Here is a 23,401-nt window from a genome sequence, read left to right on the forward strand (position 1 = left end):
TGATGACAGATATTCTCCCCAACAAATCGGTTCAACTAGTACGCTACCCGAAGTTAATTTTAAAGTTTCTACATATGGAGACTGCATTAGATTTGGGATTTATAAGAAACATTTTTGTTAGAGTTTTAGAGGAATCTTAACCCTTAAATGCCCAAGATTCCGAAAAAAATATATAATGTGCAAAATGGTAAAAAAAAACATCTGCATACGACATTTAAAAACAATATGTGTTTTATTGAAAAAAATATTGGTTGTATCTTAAAAAATACAGTGTAAATTTCGTTTTTATTTACAAACAAACAATTTGATTTAAGTAGAAAAGAGGGAATAGATGTATTTTTACAATTGACAGTTTTTTACCAACATTGCCTTCAAATCTGGTAAATATTATTTAAATTTTTTGGTCATTTCCGGAAAAACATATTTTAAAAAATAGCGTTATGATGTTTTAAATGCAACAAACTTGATTTCATAGAATTTTAAGACGTATGAATTTTTTTCTGGTTGTATCTTAAAATATACAGTGCGCATTTAAGGGTTAAACTTATCTTCTAAGCGCAAAGAAAAATTTAAAAAAGAATGCTGTTCATATGACTTGAAATCTAAATTCTATAGATTTTTACCCGCATTAATTAAATGAGCACGACAGCTCAGATAAAAATTGTGATTTCTGGAGGCCAAACGAGTTAAATCGGTAGATCGGTCTATATGGGTGTTATACCAAAACATGGACGGATTCACACCATATTCAGCATATATACTCGTGAACCTACAGTACCTCCACTTTTTAAATTTCATGCTAATATCTAGATGCCCAAGATCCTGTATCGGGAGGTCGATTTATATGGGTGCTATATCAAAACCTGGACCGATATAGCCTATCTTCAAATTTGACAAGCCTGCGGACAAAAGATGAGTCTAGACTAGGTGCTCAAGACCCCGAATAGGGAAGTAGGTTTATATGTGAGCTATATCACTAAAGTATAAGTGAGCCTGAAATGCCAGCACGATAGGTTCATTATTGAAGATTGTAACTTGATTGTGATTTCTAGAAGTCCACGAATCAAATCGGGACTATATCGAGCTATAGCAAAACATGGCGCGATTCACACAATATTCGGAACACCAATTTGAGGACCTCAAATACCTCAAAAATTCCAATTTCAACCAAATTCCGTAAAAACGATTTCTAGAAGCAACAAATAAGATCGGTTCGTGAATGTACGTAAATAAAATTTCGGCAAAATCACGCTCACAAAAAATCAAGATTTAATTCATACCCGTATGTTAACTGAAATTAATTTAGCACTTGAACTAACAGGTTCGCTGATAAGTCCCCGGTCTGGCACATAGATGGCGTCGCTAGTATTAAATGCATATTATTTTTATATAGTACCAACCTTTAAATGATTCGTGTAAAAATTTGACGTCTGTAAGTCAATTAGTTTGTGAGATAGAGCGTCTTTTGCAACTTTTCTTATTGTGAAAAAAATTGAAAAAAAAGGAATTTCGTGTTTTGATAAAATACTGTTTTCTGAAGGGAAAAAATACGGTGGAAGCAAACACTTGGCTTGATAATGAGTTTCCGGACTCTGCCCCAGGGAAATCAACAATAATTGATTGGTATGCAAAATTCAATCGTGGTGAAATGAGCACGGAGGACGGTGAACGCAGTGGACGCCCGAAAGAGGTGGTTACTGACGAAAACATCAAAAAAATCCACAAAATGATTTTGAATGACCGTAAAATGAAGTTGATCGAGATAGCAGAGGCCATAAAGATATCAAAGGAACGTGTTGGTCATATCATTCATCAATATTTGGATATGCGGAAGCTCTGTGCAAAATGGGTGCCGTGCGAGCTCACATTTGACCAAAAACAACAATGTGTTGATGATTCTAGTGGTGTTTGCAGCTGTTAACTCGTAATACACCCGAGTTTTTCCGTCGATATGTGACAATGGATGAAACATGGCTCCATCACTACACTCCTGAGTCCAATCGACAACCGGCTGAGTGGACAACGACCGGTGAACCGTCTCCGAAGCGTGGAAAGACTCAAAAGTCTGCTGGCAAAGTAATGGCCTCTGTTTTTTAGGATGCGCATGGAATAATTTTTATCGATTATCTTGAGAAGGGAAAAACCATCAACAGTGACTATTATATGGCGTTATTGGAGCGTTTGAAGGTCGAAATCGCGGCAAAACGGCCCCATATGAAGAAGAAAAAAGTGTTGTTCCACCAAGACAACGCACCGTGCTTCCCCACCCACCGTATTCACAAGATCTGGCCCCCAGCGACTTTTTCTTGTTCTCAGACCTCAAAAGGATGCTCGCAGAGAAAAATTTGGCTGCAATGAAGAGGTGATCGCCGAAATTGAGGCCTATTTTGAGGCAAAATCGAAGGAATCAAAAAATTTGAAGGTCGTTATAATCGTTGTATCGCTCTTGAAGGGAACTATGTTGAATAATAAAAACGAATTTTGACAAAAAAAATGTGTTTTTCCTTGTTAGACCGGGGACTTATCAGTCAACCTGTTATATTCTATTTTTGAATTTTGTTACCTTTGCTGATTTTGTTACCTTTACCGTTTGAAAAATGTCGTGAGTCTCGTGAATCGTGCGTGAACGTGAGTCTTTGAAAGTAGTTCGTGCGTGAGTAATGGATTTCATTCCGTTAATGTGCGTGAGCGGGATTGGTTACTACACGTATCGTGCGTGAGCGTGCGTGCGTGAATAAATATTTTTTTTCGTGAATGTTCGTGAGTGAAATTTCATTCACGCGCACCCCTCTAGTCTAGATGTTGAAGACCTATAATCGGTATTTCGGTTTATATGCGAGCTATATCAAAACCTGGAATGATATAGCCCATCTTAGAACATGGCCTGTCTGTAGACAAAAGATAAGTTTGTGCAAAATTATTAAATGCTGTAGCGTGATTACAACAGACAGACATACGGACATAGTTATATTGTCTTAGAATTTTTCCCTTATCAAGCATACATATATACTTTGTATAGTCGGAAATCGATATTTTGATCTGTTACAAACGGAATGACAGACTTATTACGAGTATATCCCCATCACTGGTGAAGATAAAAAAGGCAACACGGCAATATCGGTTGGTGATTCGATTCTTATTTTTTAAGGTGCTTGCAAAGCGAAATCAAATAGCCATTTGATGTTGCATACAGCGGATTTTCTTCTTCGATATCTTACATCTAGAAATTGATGTAAAAAATTTCAAAATTTTTGGTTTATGGATGAGTCACGTCCAAGGCTACGAAAACGGATACCACGAAGGATTAGTCTTTCACAGAAAAACTCTGATTTCAATTTAGTTCAGACTGTAGGCATTTTAAACGATAGCATGGGTTATATCTGGCTCGAAATTTTCGATATGGAAAACTGTTTTAACAGTAAACTGCATCTGCAGCACATACTCTGAAAAAAACGAAGTCTGTCCCATCAACCGGAAAACTGATGAACACCATTTCCAGGCTTTAACAAGGTGTGAGTCACATTGACCACCTGGAGAAATGTAAAAGAATCACAGGGATCCATTCACCGTACACCCAGAGGAGGAATATTATCACCTCAATCCTGTTTCAAGAGCAAAATGTTATTTGTGGATGGTGACCATGTAACATGTTTATCGCAAAACTTTTGTTTTCTTGCCAAATATAACATGATTTCACGAAAACAGATACATAATTTCCGAGAAAATAACATGATTGTAGCGAACATGTTGCATAGTCACTATGCAAAAATAACATTTTGCTCTTGAAACATGTTTGAGGTGATCATATTTATTCACTGGGTGTAATCTCATGATTTGGTTCCTTATGACTTTTTCTCTTTCCAAATTTAAAAAAAAAAAAAACTAACCCAATGGGAACAAACATTAATGGAAGGAGCGAAAAAAGGTATTTGGTCTGGAAAAGTGTAACATCAATATCCCAAGTGTATCAAGTTCAAAAGAGAGTAGAGTTTTTTCTGTGAATATTGATATTCTATAAAAAGTAGACATTTTATTATTTTATTTTAATTAATTTCGAACATCTCAAAATTTTATAATTCTGCCTCAAAAAAGTGTAAGAAACGAATGACGTTTGCAATACCAATTTTCCAAAGATTTTACTTTTTGCGTGTACATTTTACAGTCTTGAACGCCAATGGGTTAAGAAATAAAAATTATATTGAAAATGTTTTCTGGTAATATACCATACCACATAATGAAGCACCGTATAAAAGCTAATCCCACTTATTAATCAATTATTGAGAATACACTTTGCTTCCCACGAAAGATAATCAAATAATTGGTCACATATATTTTTTTTTTTACTAATAATGAATCTTTTCAAAAGACAGCTTAGAGTTTTTATTAATTCAATTTATTAGCCTATTTATACAAAGATGAGTGAAAAAAAAAACATTAATATCATCTTCGGCAAACCTAAAGAATGTGGTCATGGGAAATGGAAAAAAAAATCTCGAGAAAAACTTAATCTCCGAATATTTATAACAAAAAAAAAAAACTTTTCGCACGCAAATTAAACCAATCATGGGGTACAAAGCGGAGAGAATAGATTACAGCTTCCAAGATGTTAGCAGTCTCCCAACCAGCATCTGACTCAGAATAAGAATCTGATAGTAGTAGCCTTAAGCATTAAACTTCTACATACAAAATATGCTATATCAAGTTAAGATATTCACAAATATTGCCCAGTAGCGGAAAAACTCACTCACTCACAAAAAAAATCCCACAAAAAATTCGAAGGAATCAAAAATATGATGAAATAACTATGTAAAAAACCACAGCGTAAGATTCCAACAATCCGTTATTAAGAATGTGTTGTGGACCACAAATAAGGTAGGCACAAAAACTAAGCCTGGACATAAGAGTCAAGAATTACAGGCTAAGTTCAGAAATGGTGAGGAGCATTACAGATTAGTGTGTGTGTGTGTGTGTGTTGAGAAGCGCCGATCAATATCACGCATAAGCGTTAGGCTTCATTCCCTGCCTGTCCGTCGGTCCTACCGCTTTCCATAGCCTATGCTTTATTATTGCTTTTGTTTTTTTCTCTCCTTTGTTGGCTACTTTGATTTTTGTTTAAGGCTAAATGAGAGGAATCCAAACACCCCACTACCTATCAAGTATTTTACGTATAACCAAGCTGTTTCGCCTTTTTCTCTCATAAATCCATAAACCTTGGCATACACAAAATACCAAACCACCAACAACTTGGTTAATATTCAATACCGGTAGCTAAGGCTAAAGTCAGGATAATTGACCACCATGGTTATTGCTGAAAAAAAAAAACAAAAACCAGCAACAACTACAACATTGCTTGGATTTAGCCACCAGTAGCGATGGTGTTTGGTGGAAAAAGTGTGAGAGTTCCTTTATGCATTTTTAAGGCCATGCAACTAAAACAACAACGACAATACCAGCATGGACTTTTTCCCCTCTTCCTTCCCTCGTTCGCCATATCAATCCTTAAGACTGTTGATCTTCTAAATACTAACTTTTTGTTATTGTTACCAACTGTGCCCATAACATCGACATTTTCGCCACAATAACAACAACAACAACCACACATACAATTGACGTAGTATAGTTCGTGTAAAAGCAGCAGCAGTCTACCACTATAGTTCAGGGGCACCTTTTGCATATCGCGCCTTCTATAACCAGCATCATCGTCATCGTCGTCCTCGTCTCATCAGCATCCACTATGGATGAGTGATACATCTCGATGTGGCATAAAAAGTCCCAAAAAAAAACATTGAACATATTTTTCAACAAAATTCACAAGGAAATATGTTTGGAGTTGTGAATGTATTGAAGGCTATGGATGGTCATAAGATGATGAAGGAGATGTGGTCTGCTGTTAGCCTGGCTACCAGTGTTACGCGCAAGTTATAATGGCAAATATTGCACAATCTAAAATGTGGGCAACATAAGGCACTCAAACGAAAAGGATTTTGAGTTATACAAAACAAAAGACTTAAGAGACAAACTTGAGTGCTGAGGCCAACTTGTGTTTGAATTCAAGTTTTACTTTAATTAAGGTATTTTAACTAGGCAAAGTTTAATTTACTTTAACTTCATTACATTTAACTTAATTTATGCAAATTTAATTTAGTTTAATTCTTTTATTTTATTTTAATTATTTTTATACCCTCCACCATAGGATGGGGGGTATATTAACTTCGTCATTTCGTTTGTAACACATCGAAATAATGCTCTAAGACCCCATAAAGTATATATATTCTGGGTCGTGGTGAAATCCTGAGTCGATCTAAGCATCTCCGTTCGTCCGTATGTTGAAATCACGCTAACTTCCGAACGAAACAAGCTATCGACTTGAAACTTGGCACAAGTAGTTGGTATTGATGTAGGTCGGATTGTATAGCAAATGGGCCATATCGGACCACTTTTACGTATAGCCCGCCCCCATATAAGCCGACCCCTAGATTTGGCTTTCGGTGCCTCTTGGAGGAGCAAAATTCATCCGATCCGGTTGAAATTTGGTACGTAGTGTTAGTATATGATCTCTAACAACCATGCAAAAATTGGTCCATATCGGTTCATAATTATATATAGCCCCCATATAAACCGATCCCCAGATTTGACCTTCGGAGCCTCTTAGAGGAGCAAATTTCTTCCGATCCGGTTGAAATTCGGTACGTAGTGTTAGTATATGGTCTCTAACAACCATGCAAAAATTGGTCTATACCGGTCCATAATTTTATATAGCCCCCATATAAACCGATCCCCAGATTTGAACTCCGAAGCCTCTTGGAGGAACAAAATTCATCCGATCCGGTTGAAATTTGTACGTGGTGTTAGTATATGGTCCCTAACAACCATGCAAAAATTGGTCCATATCGGTCTATAATTATATATAGCCCCCATATAAATCTATACCCAGATTTGACCTCCGGAACCTCTTGGAGGAGCAAAATTTATCCGATTCGGTTGAAATTTGGTACATTGCGCTAGTATATGGCCGCTAACAGTCATACAAAAATTGGTCCATATCGGTCTATAGTTATAAATAGCCGATCGCCAACCACGCAAAAATTGGTCCATATCGCCAAAACTAATTTACCAAAATTTTATTTCTATAGATTTTTTTTTTTTAGCTAAATTCATCCGATTCGGTTGAAATTTGGTACATTGCGCTAGTATATGGCCGCTAACAGTCATGCCAAAACTAATCTACCAAATTTTTATTTCAATAAATTTTTTTTTTTTTCAAAATTTTATTTAATATTTTATTAACACACGACACATTGCTCGTTTAATTTCGATTACACTTGCCGTAAATATTTTACCACAGAAAACAAAATAAATGGAGTTAATGGATGAATAAGGTAATTTGCCTTCAATAGTAGATAGGGACAGTAGGAATATCGTTCATTTAATGTGTATACAAAAAATATCACTGCCTTAGAATAAAAAAAAAACACTTAACATCAACAACATTGCCCACTCCTGAGCTCATCGATAATATTATTTCCTCAAAATAACAGACGATTAGCTTTAACTTTAGTGCTTGTTTCTTGCTATTCTCCACCATGTATTTAAGAAGAGGACTGTTATGAAACTTACGACTAATTCAATTATTTTTGAAATGAATTTATATTGTGGTCAGTGAAGAGTGCTCATGTGGTGGATGACCCTAACCACATAGTATTCGTTAGAGGGTTTCTTGGGAATTATTGGGAATTCTTCGAATTACTATCTTATGGCACAGAAGTAGTAAAACGTAATCAATGAAGTTTTGTGGCACCATACATGTTTAGGTTTTGTATGTGTGAGTTACAAAATCCGCACAAAACCTTTTCAATATGATCTATATTTTTTTTAACATTATCTTTAATCCCAAATCTTGCATAGATTTCAATGGAATGTTGGTTGCCAACCAACAACTACTGACTGTCTACATAGTTCAACAATCACCAAACACATAATCTTCTAGTAATTTTCCCCCAGCCAAAAAGTACTTGGCTCCTTTGCAAATGAAAGCAAAATCATCATTTGCTCAAGAACTTGTTCATCAATCCAATTTAGTCGAATGTGTGTGATGGCGGTGGTGGTGGTGGTGGAGTCTTAAGAATTTGTAGCGTGGGAAAAGTGAACATAAAACTCATTATGCAGTATTGGGAACATTTCTTTGAGGGAGACCAAAAGATCTTCCCAGAGAAAAGTGTAGGTCTTATGTATGATTGCAGCTTGCTTGGGTGCAAGAATCGATAGTTTGCTACTTTATGTTTAGCTTATTTGTTGCAGCAGCTAGTATCAATCTTCTTCATCCCATCAGATCAGGTTTGCGTTTGTAAATAAAACGCCATAGGCGCTAAAATTTTTGCATTACTCATGCCATAGTGGCTAATTTTGGGATTTAAGTTAGTTTTTTATTTACTGCTACTTTGGAAACATTTTATGGAAATTATAGCTTGAGAACTAAGCTCCATATTTGTGTAGCCTCTCTTATATTAATATGGCCACAAATTAATTTTGTCATTCTGTTTACCATGCTTTCATAAAGATGGTCTGCTAAGCACTTATCCTACAAGAAGAGAACAAATATTTTGGAAAAGTAGTGATTTATTAACTGGATATTTTTAAAAACTATGTTATTTCGGGGCTTGTGAAATAAACCTTCGTTGTTTGAATTCAGTTTTTGATGATATAAGCACTTCAAGCTATTCTTGATAGTAGCAACCGAGGAAAAAATAGTCACCTTAAAAATTGCTCCTTGATTTTACAATACGATTTCGAAAAGAAACAACCGAATCTCCAACCGATATGGCTTTTTGCCATTTTTCTAACACTTCGGATTCCACACGCAATAAAAGTACATAGTCGATCTGACGGAAATTTTAATAATAAAATAACAATTTAACGAGAATGAACCACAAGATAGTAAATAAATTATGAAATGCTTATCCACCATTCAGACTATCGAACCACCCTCGAGAGTGAGCAACAAACAGTTTGGTCTTTCCACTTTATAATTGAAGGTAGTTCATATTCGGATGATCATGAAATTTTGACGAATTTAGGACGTATAATTAAGAATGAAATTGTGGAAGTTTAGTTATAAGACTTTTCGATGAAATGACGTTCCACATGTGTTAGGTCTTAGGAGAGTTAAACCCCTAAACGTAAGGGAGAGGGCAAGAAAAACAGTAGCTAAATTTCATCGGTGTTGGTAGATAATTATGGAATTTATTTCATCAAATGTTATGCGTTCCTGGACCATAAAGGGTAAAGATAAATGAAACGTGATGTGACTTCACAAGCTTAGAGAAAAATCATAAACCACAAGGTCCATAATCTCTATTCCTACACGCCGACTAAATTGGATGAATGAACACACAAAATTATGAATTATTTTGTGTAACTTCATTTGTGTAAAAGTTAAGGTTTTATTTTTCTCCGACTTTTTTCATTCCCGGGAAATGGGGATTTTTTTCAAATTTCCCGGGATCCCGCTCAAAGAAAAATATGATATAAATTTTAGACACTTGAACAAATTAAAAAAAGCCTAAGACCTAGGATCTAAGTCACTATAATGAAGATTAACCATATATTTCATTTGAACCACCTATAAAATCCAAAATACCAACCAAAAACGTTTAGATGTGAATAAATAATCCAAATTTAGACGAAATATTTTGTAATAGAGAAAATTCTTACAAAGTTTTGGGACAGTCTCATCTAACATAGGGTTAAGAGTTTTCCTAACGATCTGCGCAATCATCTAGGTCAAAAATTAAATTAAACAAGTATATACCGTAGTAAGTTCGGGACCCACCACCATGAATCAAATAGTTTCCTTTGAAAATTTCAGGGTGTTTGCTGACAGATATTCTCCCAATCAGATCAGTTAAACCAGTACGCTTGGCGAATATAAATGCAAGGATTTTACCTATGAAGACTAGGTCATATTCTAGATTTATAAGAACCATTTTTTGTTTGAGTTTTAGAGGAATCATAAACATCTCATGTAAGTGTGCAAGAAAATGATGAAATAACGCCTTGATATGAAATCTAAAATCTGTAGATTTTTACCCCAATTATTTAAATGATTACGAGAAGTAAAATCTGGAAATTTTACATTCAATTTCAAGCTATTTTCATAATCAGTGCACTTTGAAATCGGTCATATGGAGACCTTACCAAATGGACCGATAAAAACTAAATCATATACACTTTTTTGTGGGTTTAAAATGCCCGCAATTTGAGGCAAATCGGTTAAAAACTACAATTTCTAGAAACTCTAGGAGTTATATCGGGAAATCGGTCTAATGGGGCTATGCCGAAAACATGGAGCGATACACACAGTATTCAGCACATCTAATTGTAGTTCTAGAATCTAGACCCCGAATCGGAGGGCCGGTTTATAAGGGAGCTATATCTAAAACTGTACCCATACACAATATATTCGGCACACCTCTTTATGGTCCTAGAATACATCTAGATTTCCAATTTCAGGCAAATTGGATAAAAACTAAGGATTTAGAAGCCCAAGAAGAAAAATCGGGAGATCGGTCTATATCAAACAGAGATGGTCCAAGTAGCAATTTTTTGTGTTTTCTACTGTCAAAAAGTTGTAAACGTCGAAAACGTCATATACCTGTATAAAAGGTAAAAAACGTAGTAAATGTCAAAAACTCCTACAGGACCCTTAGATTTGATTTCAAAAACTATTTTTAGTATCCTAAGCCATGAAAACGTCATATTGAAGTATTTTAGATTTTTTATAATAATATTTTAAAATTTTTATTCAAACGAAATTTGCACGATTCGCTGGCATAAACATTTGAATGCAACTCGTTTTCATTGTTGTGCACAAATCGGATTTAGGTACAACATGTGGGCATGCAAAATACCAACCACGCATATTTAATTTTATTAATAATCATTCTCAAATCAAGTAAGACATAAATGGTTCTAATAAACGTACTGTACAAAAAAATATATTTTTGCCAAAAAGTAAGTATTTTACGAAGGTTAGCATTTTCTTTTTTATAATGAAAAGTCATTCATAAATACAAAAATTAAAAAAAAAGTACGAAATAAACGGTTCTAAAAAAAGTATTCAATAGAAATTCGTATATTGTCAAAAACTAAGTATTTTACGAAGGTTTATGACGTTTTTGACGTATGGTAAAATACGTCGTAAATGTATGTCAAATACCTTCCGATAATCACCATTTTCGGCACATCTCTTTATGGTCCTAGAATACTACTAGATTTTCAATTTCAGGCGAATTGGGTAAAAACTACGGATTCTAGAATCCCAAGAAGTAAAATTGGGAGATCGGTATAGATGGGGGCTATATCAAAACATGGACCGATAGGCATCATTTGCGACACACCTCTAGATTTTCAATTCAAGCACATCGTCTAGAAAATATAGTCTCTAGACGCCAAAGAAGTAAAATCGGGAGATCGGTCTATATAGGGGCTATACCAAAAAATGGACCGATACACCTCAATTTCGGCACACCTATTTGTGATCTTAAAATACCTCTAGATTTTCAATTTCAGGCAAATCGGGTATTAAATACTGTTTATAGAAGCCCAAGAATAAAAACCGGGAGATCGGTCTATATGGCGGCTATACCAAAACATAGACCGATACGGACCATTTTCGACATACCTTTTTATGGTCCTAAAATACCTTTAGATTTTCAATTTCAGGCAAATCGGATAGAAAATACAGTTTCTAGACGCCCAAGAAGCAAAATCGGGAGATCGGTCTATATGGGGGCTATATCAAACCATATTCCGATAATCACCATTTTCGGCACATCTCTTTATGGTCCCATAATACCTCTAGATTTCCAATTTAAGGCTAATTAAATAAAAACTATGGTTTTTATAAGCCCAAGACCCCAAATCGGGCGATCGGTTTATATGGGAGCTATGTCAAAACCTGGACCGATATAGTCCATCTTCGAACTTGGCCTGCGTGCAGTCAAAATTTCGGGACGATAGCGCCGTTATTGAAGGCTGTAGCGTGATTACAACAGACAGACAGACAGACGGACAGACGGACATGTTTATATCGTCTTAGAATTTCTCCCTGATCAAGAATATATATACTTTATATAGTCGGAAATCGATATTTCGATGTGTTACAAACGGAATGACAAACTTATTATACCCCGTCACCATTTTATGGTGGTGGGTATAAAAATGATAAAAAATATATTGAAAAAATTAACATGCAAACGTACACACAAAAACAAAATTTCTGATTCAATCACAAAATTAATTGACCCAATTAATTGTTTAATTGAAATATCTTCAATCACGAAAACGATAGTATCAATCACAGTTTTAATTGGGCATCCAAAAAATACCTGATTAAAAATTAATTGACTTCATTATCAGATTTAAATTAATTTTTTAATTGATTCAATTAAATTTTTAATTGATGTTGATTGCAAAATTTTTTAATTTTTAGTTAAAAAAGACACACTTTTTAATAGATATACTATATTTCAATCACTTGCTATTACTATTTTTAATCCTTTTGAGTTTGATTCAAAAATTCATAGTTTCAAAAAAAATTTAATTAAGAAAACAAAATTCCATAATTTTTTAACAGTCATACTCTTCCGAGTTTGATTAAAAAGTTGACTGTACCAATAAATTTTTTAATTGAAAATTTAAAAAATTTCAATCATTGACTTAATTGACTCAATGTTTTCAGTTTGGTTAAAAGGTTAATAGTATCAATTAATTTTTTAATTGAAAAAGTTTTCAACTTCAATTAACTTTGTAATTGGAAACATTTTGGTGATATTTTCTTCTGTGTATGTTATGTTACCTAACAATGATCACTATTTATAAAGGAATTTTTTTTTTAAGGAAGGTATATCCCTTTGACTAATTGCCGTGATTTGAGCATACCATAATTTCGATGGACCAGTAGATTTAAGTCCATCGAAGAAGTTCCAAATAATTTTCAAACAGTGAGCATTTTATTGTAATAAAGATAAGTCATCAAAGTTACTAATCAGCGCATTAAATTTGTACCTCTAAATAAAACAAAATATCGCCATTTATATTTATTTACGATTTAAAAATTATTATAATTTCTTCAAAGCATTTCAAATAATTTTAATAAAGATAATTAATAATTTTTGTTTAAATATCACTAACCAAGAGAAACAAAAGAAACTTGTTTTGTAAAATAATATTATCTTAGTATTCAAAAGGCTTAAGAAACAAACTCATCTATGTACAACAATAATAAAAACGAAAAAAAAAAACTTAAGACACAAACATAGCAACAGTGAATCAAAAAATTAACTCACAAAACCACTTGATATCAACTCAATTTAAGCGAATCATAAAAAAAAGTTCCAACAACAACAACAACTGCAAAATATAAAACCACAAATCATATGTAAATCAGTTTTGCTTCCAGATGCTCTCCATTTCGATGGCAAATAAAAAAGCCCATTAAAATATTCATCCATCATTTATATCAAAATTTCATTGGTACGTTTCGCATCACTATCATAACGAAGCAAAAACAAACCATAAACGCACACATTTATTCGAGTTAAAATTTGTTGTTGTTGTTTTTTAATATTGTTTTGTATGTGTGCTCACCTTATATGTGTGTGTGTGTTTTACGAGTATTAATGTTTATTGGACAGATACGCGTAAAAATCAATGATGCGTGTGACACTTAACGAATGTTTTGTTCACTCCTTGTCACACATTACTATATATATGTATGTAGTATGTCTGTATATAGAAATACAAAAGACAGACAAATAGGCGGACATAAGCTTATTCACTGTTTCTCAGTTTCTCCTTTTTTTAAGCATAAGATCAAAAAAAAATGTTAATGCCAATGGCCCCATATGGTGACGAGTAGGTTCAGTTTTGTTTTCTTAACACAAGTGGCTGGCTCCTTAACTGTGGACATATATAGCAACATTAAACGATACATATGTATGTGTTTATATCTCTGTATTTGTCCATTTGTGATTTTGCTGATATTCGTTGTTACCATATGAGGCTATGGTTAGTTATTGCTTCTCTTCACTGTAAATGTTAGTGATTTTTTTTCATACACGAAAAAAACAGAGCAATAGCCTATTTTATGCTCACATGTGGTTGGCTTCTCATTGCCTTCTTAAAAGAGAAAATGTGCGACTTCAACCAATTAGTTGGATTTTATGTATGTTTACTTGATAAATTGCAGACGCGTGTGTTGGTTGTCATGCCATGCTATGCCAATATGCCATGACCATAGCAAAGATAATGATGACGAAGACAATCGTTGTCAACACTGCCAAAGATGGGATTGTGATGGGAATGGTGAAGAGTATGACGTTGTTGTTAAAAGGACATAAAGAAGTATTAATATCATTATCATTTCTATATAGTTTTGTTCCAATAAGAGGTGTTATTTCACATGGTATTTCGCTAGCTGTTACTTTTGAAGCTTAAGGAACATTTGACAAGCAGAACTTATATCGATACCAAATCGGAGCACATTTCAGCAAAAACATTTCACGAAAATTTTTCCAATTAAAGACTTAATTGAGTTTTGAACAAGTAGACAAACATTTGTGTTACCATCTCAACTACTTCAAATTTGCTGGGAGCTATATAAAGGTTTGCATTTCCAGGTACAAATACTTTTAATGGACACAATTTTTTGTATATCTACAAAAATTAATTATTTATAATAATTTTTCTTTAATTTGAAAAAATAGTATTAACTTATTTGTAACATGTTGCAATTAGAAAACTATGTTAGTTAAAATTTTCTAAAATAAACCTACATTTTCTTCCACGGTGGGTTCACTTTTTTTTGGGTGTATGTATTCGAGATATAGGACAATTTTAGTAATATTTACAATTTTTGCTACTCATCAGTGGCGATTTTACAAGGATATTGGTTAGATCTCGCCACGATATGTGGTCAAGTGTGGGTTGCGATATATTTATTTAAAACTCAACCGTTCTTTGGAAATTCTAGCATTACAGTGTGTAAGATATGGGGAAATCATCACAGAATTTTGTGTAAAGTCTGAAAGGCTTTATCTAAATCTGAACCAAATTAGATCAAACTTGACACAATTAAATATCATATTATATATATTCTCTGTGGAAACTATCCAGTCAATTGGAGGAAAATCCCATGGGAGCTATATATAATCTGAACCGATTTTGACTAAATTTGACATGCATAGTTAGAATAATAATTCTGCAATCTCTGCAAAATTTCACGTAAATGGGAGTATAACTTTGGCCCCCGTGGTCTTATGAGTGTAAATCGGGCGAAAGATATATATGGGAGATATATCTAAATCTGAACCGATTTCAACCAAATTTGGCACACTTACCGATACTATTAAACGTACTCCATGTGCAAAATTTGAAGCAAGTCAGGGCAAATTTCTGGCTTTTGAGGCCATATAAGCCCAAATCGGACGAAAGATATAAATGGGAGCTATATCTAAATCTGAAACGATATCAATCAAATTTGCCAAGCATTAGTAGAATGTCAATTGTACCCAAATTTGACACTCATAACGACACCGTTAAATGTACCTCTCGTACAAAATTTGAAGCAAGTCATGGCAAAACTCTGGCTTTTGAGGCCATATAAGTGCAAATCGGACGAAAGATATATATGGGAGCTATATCTAAATCGAACGGAAGATATATATGGGAGCTATATCTAAATCTGAACCGATTTGGCAGATATTTTGCAAGTTTTTCGAGACTCATAAAATATTCGGATATACGGAATTTGAAGAACATCAGTTGATAAACACGCCAATTATGACCAGATCGGGCATAAATATATATGACAGCTATATCTAAATCTGAACCGATTTTTTCCAAAATCAATAGCAATTGTCTTTGTTCCAAAAAACGACCCTATGCCAAATTTGAGGACGATGGAACTTAAACTGCTAGCTGGACTTTGCACACAAAAATACATCAACAGACGGACATTGCTAAATCGACTCAGAATTTAATTCTAAGCCGATCGGTATACTAAAAGATGGGTCTATGACTATTCCTTCTCGGCGTTACATACAAATGCACAAACTTATTATACCCTGTAGTGGTGAAGGTTATAAAAATTTCCGGATCTCAATCCGTGGGACTTTTGCGCCTGGGGCATTTTGCAGAGTAAGGTTGACACTAAAAAATACCGATCATCTCAAGGTTCTTCGCCGGAAATTGACCATAATACCGCAGAACCACTTTCGAGCAGTGTGTGATGTTTTTTTTTCATCTTTGAAGGCTATAACTCGTACCAATGGTAGTAAATTTGAACAATCAAATTAAAAAAGAAATAAAAAAATACGAGTATAGGCTTTACTTTATTGTATTACATATTAGGCTTTTCCTAAAATATGAAAATCGATATTTTTAACATATATAAAAAGCTTTCAAGTAAATCGGTACGAAAATTTTGCATCGGGCGAAAGTTGTATATGAGTCCTATATATAAATTTCAACCGATTTGAACCAAATTTGTTGCACTTTACGACAATATAAATTCTGCTCATTTTGCTAAATTTTAGCTAAATCGGAGTGATATTTCAGTACGTACATATCGATCGAAAAATATAAAGGGTGATACGGTCAAAATTTGGTCAATATAAACTTGACGTATTTCTTTCAATTTTGCATTTAAAAAACCTGAACACCCCTCATTTTGAAGGTGTGTGTGTGTGTAGAATGTTGCTCCTATTTTGAGCAACATCCTACACACACACACACACACACACCGAAGTGATATTTCAGTACGTACATATCGATCGAAAAATATAAAGGGTGATACGGTCAAAATTTGGTCAATATAAACTTGACGTATTTCTTTCAATTTTGCATTTAAAAAACCTGAAGGTGTGTGTGTGTGTGTAGAATGTTGCTCCTATTTTGATTTTGGAATTCACTCTTCAGTTGTCAAAATGCTGTCCAAGCAAGAAGAGCAGCGTATCAAAATTTTGCTCGCGCATCGCGAAAATCCGAGCTACTCGCACGCAAAGCTGGCAAAATCGCTAAAAGTTGCCAAATCAACCGTTACAAATGTAATTAAAGTGTTTGGGGAACGTTTGTCGACAGCCAGGAAGTCTGGATCGGGGGGAAATCGAAAACCGGAAGTCGCTGAGACGACAAAGAGAGTTGCCGGTAGTTTCAAGCGAAACCCTAACCTCTCTCTCCGAGATGCCGCAAATAAGCTGGGTGTATCGTCTACAACCGTGCATCGAGCCAAAAAACGAGCCGGACTATCGACTTACAAGAAGTGACTCCAACGCGATGATAAACAAAATACGACGGCCAAAGCGCGATCCCGGAGGCTGTACACGACGATGCTGACGAAGTTTGACTGCGTGGTAATGGACGACGAAACCTACGTCAAAGCCGACTACAAGCAGCTTCCGGGACAGGAGTTTTATACGGCAAAAGGAAGGGGAAAGGTAGCAGATATTTTCAAGCACATAAAACTGTCAAAGTTCGCAAAGAAATATCTGGTTTGGCAAGCCATCTGTACCTGTGGCTTGAAAAGCAGCATTTTCATAGCTTCCGGGACTGTCAACCAAGAAATTTACGTGAAAGAGTGTTTGAATAAACGTCTGCTGCCTTTCCTGAAGAAACACGGTTGTTCCGTACTGTTCTGGCCGGATTTTGCATCTTGCCATTACGGTAAAAAGGCCATGGAGTGGTACGCCGCCAAAAACTTGCAGGTGGTTCCCAAGGACAAGAACCCTCCCAACACGCCAGAAATCCGACCAATTGAGAAATACTGGGCTATTGTCAAGCGGAACCTAAAGAAGACCAAAAAACTGCTAAGGACGAGCAGCAGTTCAAGGCAAACTGGCTTTCTGCGGCGAAGAAGGTGGACAAGGTGGCTGTACAAAATCTGATGGCAGGTGTCAAGTGTGAGGCCCGGCAATTCGGATTTGGAAAAGCGAAAGCCTAACTGAATATTTTCCCTGAATTTTATACTAATTGAACTTGAAAAAGAAATTTAATTTGATTTTTTAAATAAACGATTTCACCGATTTACACGCGATTTCCCTTGACCAAATTTTGACCGTATCACCCTTTATATGGGAGCTATATCTAAATTTCAACCGATTTACCCCAAAAACAATTGGGGTACCAACCAATTAACCAAACCAAATTTCATGTCTTTTTGACTAGCACAGATACCTAGCCGCTGATCACAAAAATATGTCTACAGACGTACATACTAAATCAAATCCGGAAGTGGTCCTGAACATATTTGCCAAAAATACAATATGGCTTTTGCAATACTACGTCTGGATGTTGCAAAAAGTAGTTTATTTTAATTCGCTAAATAGGCCTTTTAACGGATTTGAATTGCTCATACAAATGGAAAATAAAAACTAAAAAAAAATTAAGCTCTAACTTATAAAACCCGTTGTCAGAGAGTGATGATAATCTTCAACAAAATTCACTACAAAAATGGTGAAAATCCATTTCATCGAAAAATCATCTTAACTGACGACGCCAATTGTCACCTCTCTCGTTGCATCAAAAAGCAAAATTATCGCATCAGGGGCTCGAAAATCCTAAGAGTAATTTTTGATTGATTTCTCGTAGAACATAGGGCAGCCACTTCCGGTTGTGCAAATTTCAATGAAATTGATATGGTCCCATAAGCCTTGTTGAGGCTAATATATTACTAATATTGCTTAATACTACACTCAAAAAAAGTTTACTTGGACCCAAGGATTTTAACCTTCTCTTAAGGATTTTGATATTGATTCAGAGCCAAAAATAAAGACATTTTTTTATTTTAAATAAAGACATTTTTAGCGACCTACCTGGCCTTAAATCTAGGATCAATAAAATTAAAATTAGGATTCAGATCTCATTTATCGAATTTTCATTTTCTGTTCACGGTATATTAATAAAGCTATTCACGTACAAACAAATGCCAGTTTAAAAATCAAATCACAAAATACTTTAAACCAAAGATGCTAAATCCCCAAAATAAGTCTTAGCCTATATTTGAAGCTTTTTAATCTTAAATCTAAAAATTCAATATTTCAGTTAATTTAAGAACGATTTCTTTAAATCAAAAATGTATTTTTTTTATTTTAGGGAAAATTTTCCTTAGTTCAAAGACATGCTACTTTAACGGATGGACGCAAATTTACAAAATTCATGTGCTAAATTTAATGAAAAAAATTTTTTTTAAGTAAAGATTATAAACTTGGTTTTTATTGAAATGTCATTATTTTAAAGAAATTTGTCCTTAATAGTTTGTAAATTGCATAATCTTTAATATCACGTAAATATTTTTTTTCATTGTATGAATGGCATAATCCTAAAATAATTCATTTTTCCTTGAATACTAAAATAAAACCTCTTATTGGAAAGCTTATTAGATAGCCAGACAACGGACAAACAAATGGATGAATAAAACAAGGAACATCACTAAGTTTAATCATGTATTAATTTTGAAAAGTTTAGTATAAATTACCATTCGTGTTGCAAAAATGTATTCCATACTAGCACCGGTTATAACCCTTACAATGAAAAACTAAAGACTTAAGACACGAACACCATACACCAACTCTACATAATAACGGAAGTATCTGACCACTCTTTGTTTATCGCAACAACCAACAACCAGAAAAACTAACACAATCGTGCTAAAGATATACCATCAAAATACCAACAACAATAATAACAAAACTCTAAACTAATTAATATATGTTTTTCAATTTCTGGGGCACTCTAGTTCAAATACAAACTTGCTGGCTGTCTGCCTAACATATTCTAAATATGCCAACGACCACATTGTACCCTAGAGAACAAACAATAAAATTACAAAAAAAAAATAGACTAAATTATTAAATGAAATCAAATTTGTTTACTTTTATAATTCACACCAAACAATATTGACTCTCTTCTTATTTCTCGACTTTGGTTTGTTTTGTTTATTTGAACAACAACAAAACTAGACCAGAATCGTAAGGAAGGCAAAGTACTCGTTGAAATCGATGAACTTCAGCAGCAGAGTATAACTGAGGGCCTATGCCAGACACCAAGGGCAATGATGACCAGGAAGACATAAGGAAATTAGTCCAGAGTCAATATGTATTTACAATGGAATTGCAGTTAGGAACATAATTGTGGATCAATAATAGACCGCCTCACATATTTAAGATACTGTATTTACTAATTAGATACATAAGACGGGATTTTTTATGTAAATAAAATTAAAACTAAAATTAATTTAAAATCACAATTAATTTTATAATTTAAATTAAACATTATGAAGTAAAATCTATAACACGTTAGCTCTTTCAGATTAGTTTTCTAAAATAAAAACAAGTATATACGGCCGTAAATTCGGCCAGGCCTCTTATGTACCCTCCATAGAAACTTCTACGAAAGACTGTCATCCACAATCGAATTACTTGGGTTGTGGTATCTTAAAACTTCTTAACATTGTTTTCTTAAATTGTGAGTTAGTCCATACGTGGTATATATTAGACAAATAAGGTATGTATACGTGTATACGTATACGTCTACAAATAAGTACGAATCGATATGGACTTTTGCGCGGTGCGTAGAGAGCCAGAATTGAAATATGGGGGCTATATACATTTATTGTCATAGAGCTTAACATGGAATCGGGCAGCACTCAGTCATAAGAGAGAAGTTCACCAATGTGGTATCAAAATGGACTGAATAGTCTAAGTGAGCCTGATACATCGGGCTGCCACCTAACCTAACCATATACAATTATGAATTTGATATGGACCAATTTTTGTGTGATTGGGGATCGATTTATCTGAGGGCTATATATAACTATAGACCGATATGTACCTAGTTAGGCATGGTTGTTAACGGTCATATACTAGCACAATGTACCAAATTTCAACTCACTCGGATGAAATTTGCTCCTCCAAGAGGCTCCAAAACCAAATCTTGGGATCGGTTTATATGGGGGCTATATATGATTATGGACTGATATGGACCACTTTTGGCATGGTTGTTAAATATCATATACTACCACCACGTACCAAATGTCAACCAGATCGGATGAATTTTGCTTTTCCAAAAGGCAACGGAGGTCAAAACTGTGGATCGGTTTATATGGGGGCTATATATAATTATGGACTGATATGAACCAATTCCTGCAAATTTCAACCGAATTGGATGAATTTTGCTCTTCCAAGGGGCTCCGGAGGTCATATCTGGTGATCGGTTTATATGGGGGCTATATATAATTATGGACCGATGTGGACCAATTTTTGCATGGTCATCAAAGACGATATACTAACACCACGTACCAAATTTCAACCGAATTGGATGAATTTTGCTCTTCCAATGGGCTCCGGAGATCAAATCTGGTGATCGGTTTATATGGGGGCTATATATAATTATGGCCCGATGTGGACCAATTTTTGCATGGTCATTAAAGACGATATACTAACACCATGTACCACATTTCAGCCGGATCGGATGAAATCTGCTTCTCTTAAAGGCTCCGCAAGCCAAATCGGGGGATCGGTTTATATGGGGGCTATATATAATTATGGACCGATGTGGACCAATTTTTGCATAGTTGTTAGAGACCATATACTTACACCATGTACTAAATTTCAGCCGGATCGGATGAAAATTGTTTCTCTCAGAGGATCCGCAAGCCAAATCGGGGGATCGGTTTATATGGGGGCTATATATAATTATGGACCGATGTGGACCAATTTTTGCATAGTTGTTAGAGACCATATACTTACACCATGTACTAAATTTCAGCCGGATCGGATGAAAATTGTTTCTCTCAGAGGATCCGCAAGCCAAATCGGGGGATCGGTTTATATGGGGGCTATATGTAATTATGGACCGATGTGGACCAATTTTTGCATGGTTGTTAGAGACCATATACTAACAACATGTACCAAGTTTCAGCCGAATCGGATGAAATTTGCTTCTCTTAGTGGCTCCGCAAGCCAAATCTGGGGATCGGTTTATATGGGGGCTATATATAATTATGGACCGATATGGACCAATATTTGCATGGTTGTTAGAGATCATATACTAACACCATGTACCAAATTTCAGCCGAATCGGATGAAATTTGTCTCTCTTAGAGGCTCCGCAAGCCAAATCGGGGGATCGGTTTATATGGGGGGCTATATATAATTATGGACCGATGTGGACCAAATTTGCTTCTCTTAGGGGATCCGCAAGCCAAATTTGAGGGACCGTTAATATGGGGGCTATACGTAAAAGTGGACCGATATGGCCCATTTGCAATACCATCCGACCTACATCAATAACAACTACTTGTGCCAAGTTTCAAGTCAATAACTTGTTTCGTTCGGAAGTTAGCGTGATTTCAACAGACGGACGGACGGACATGCTCAGATCGACTCAGAATTTCACCACGACCCAGAATATTATATACTTTATGGGGTCTTAGAGCAATATTTCGATGTGTTACAAACGGAATGTAAAAGTTAATATACCCCCATCCGATGGTGGAGGGTATAATAAGTATATATGTATATTAAATTTGGCGGGTCTAGATCAGAGAATGAGGACGCCGATTCGAGCCGCTGATTTTATTCGCCGTCTACCTTTTTTTCTAGTCCACGCCGCCGCCGAATATGTCGACTCATCTCGACTCAAATTTAGCAGCAAAATAATCAAAAATATTTATTAACAAAATTATGTATAAGTATTGTATTTTCAAAAATGGATCGGCTTCTTTCTCTGGTCTAGATTCCAAAAAAAAAATTAAATCAGAGAGTGGGATTATATACAATCCGACTCTCTGATTTAATAAAATATATGCGGATTATATAAAAACTGGTCCTATTTTCGAACTTAACCAGCTTCCAAAAAAAAAAAACGATTCAAGGTTGTAGAGTGATTACATCGGACAGAAAAACGGACATTATTATATCGTCTTAGAATTTCTCCTTGGTCGAGAATATCGTTGTTATAGGGTCGGGAATCGATGTTTCGATGTGTGGATGTCTAATACTGTGGGTATAATAAAACCGCTCCAACTTGTTAGCCGTCCTAATGTCTGCATTCGAGTCTTCCATATTTTCTCCATACAAATAAAACACTATGGTGTTAATGAAATTAGCAACCCTTCTGTTGGCTCTTTATGCTGCACATGGTTTCATACTATAACACCACCAACATCAGCATCCTCATATAGATATGTGTACATCTATATAATTCTAAATAAAAAAAGTACCCGGAAAGAAAGCAGTGATTAATTTCAGAGTGAATATCTTTCGTGGTAAATGTTCCCTTCTATGCTCAAACGAACATTCAGAGCGAGAGTCCATCTACAATATCCCAGTGTAAATAACTAACA

The 23,401-nt window shown here is 34.9% G+C and overlaps 1 protein-coding gene across 1 annotated transcript in view; it reads right to left on the minus strand.

Moving 5' to 3' along the window:
• Positions 1–23,401, minus strand: part of dysf (neuronal PAS domain protein dysfusion) — a 163,595-nt gene that overhangs the window by 84,119 nt on the left and 56,075 nt on the right. The window lies entirely within an intron of this gene.

This window comes from Haematobia irritans, chromosome 1 (genome assembly GCF_050003625.1).
Source record: "Haematobia irritans isolate KBUSLIRL chromosome 1, ASM5000362v1, whole genome shotgun sequence".
NCBI classification, from domain to species: Eukaryota; Metazoa; Arthropoda; class Insecta; order Diptera; family Muscidae; genus Haematobia; species Haematobia irritans.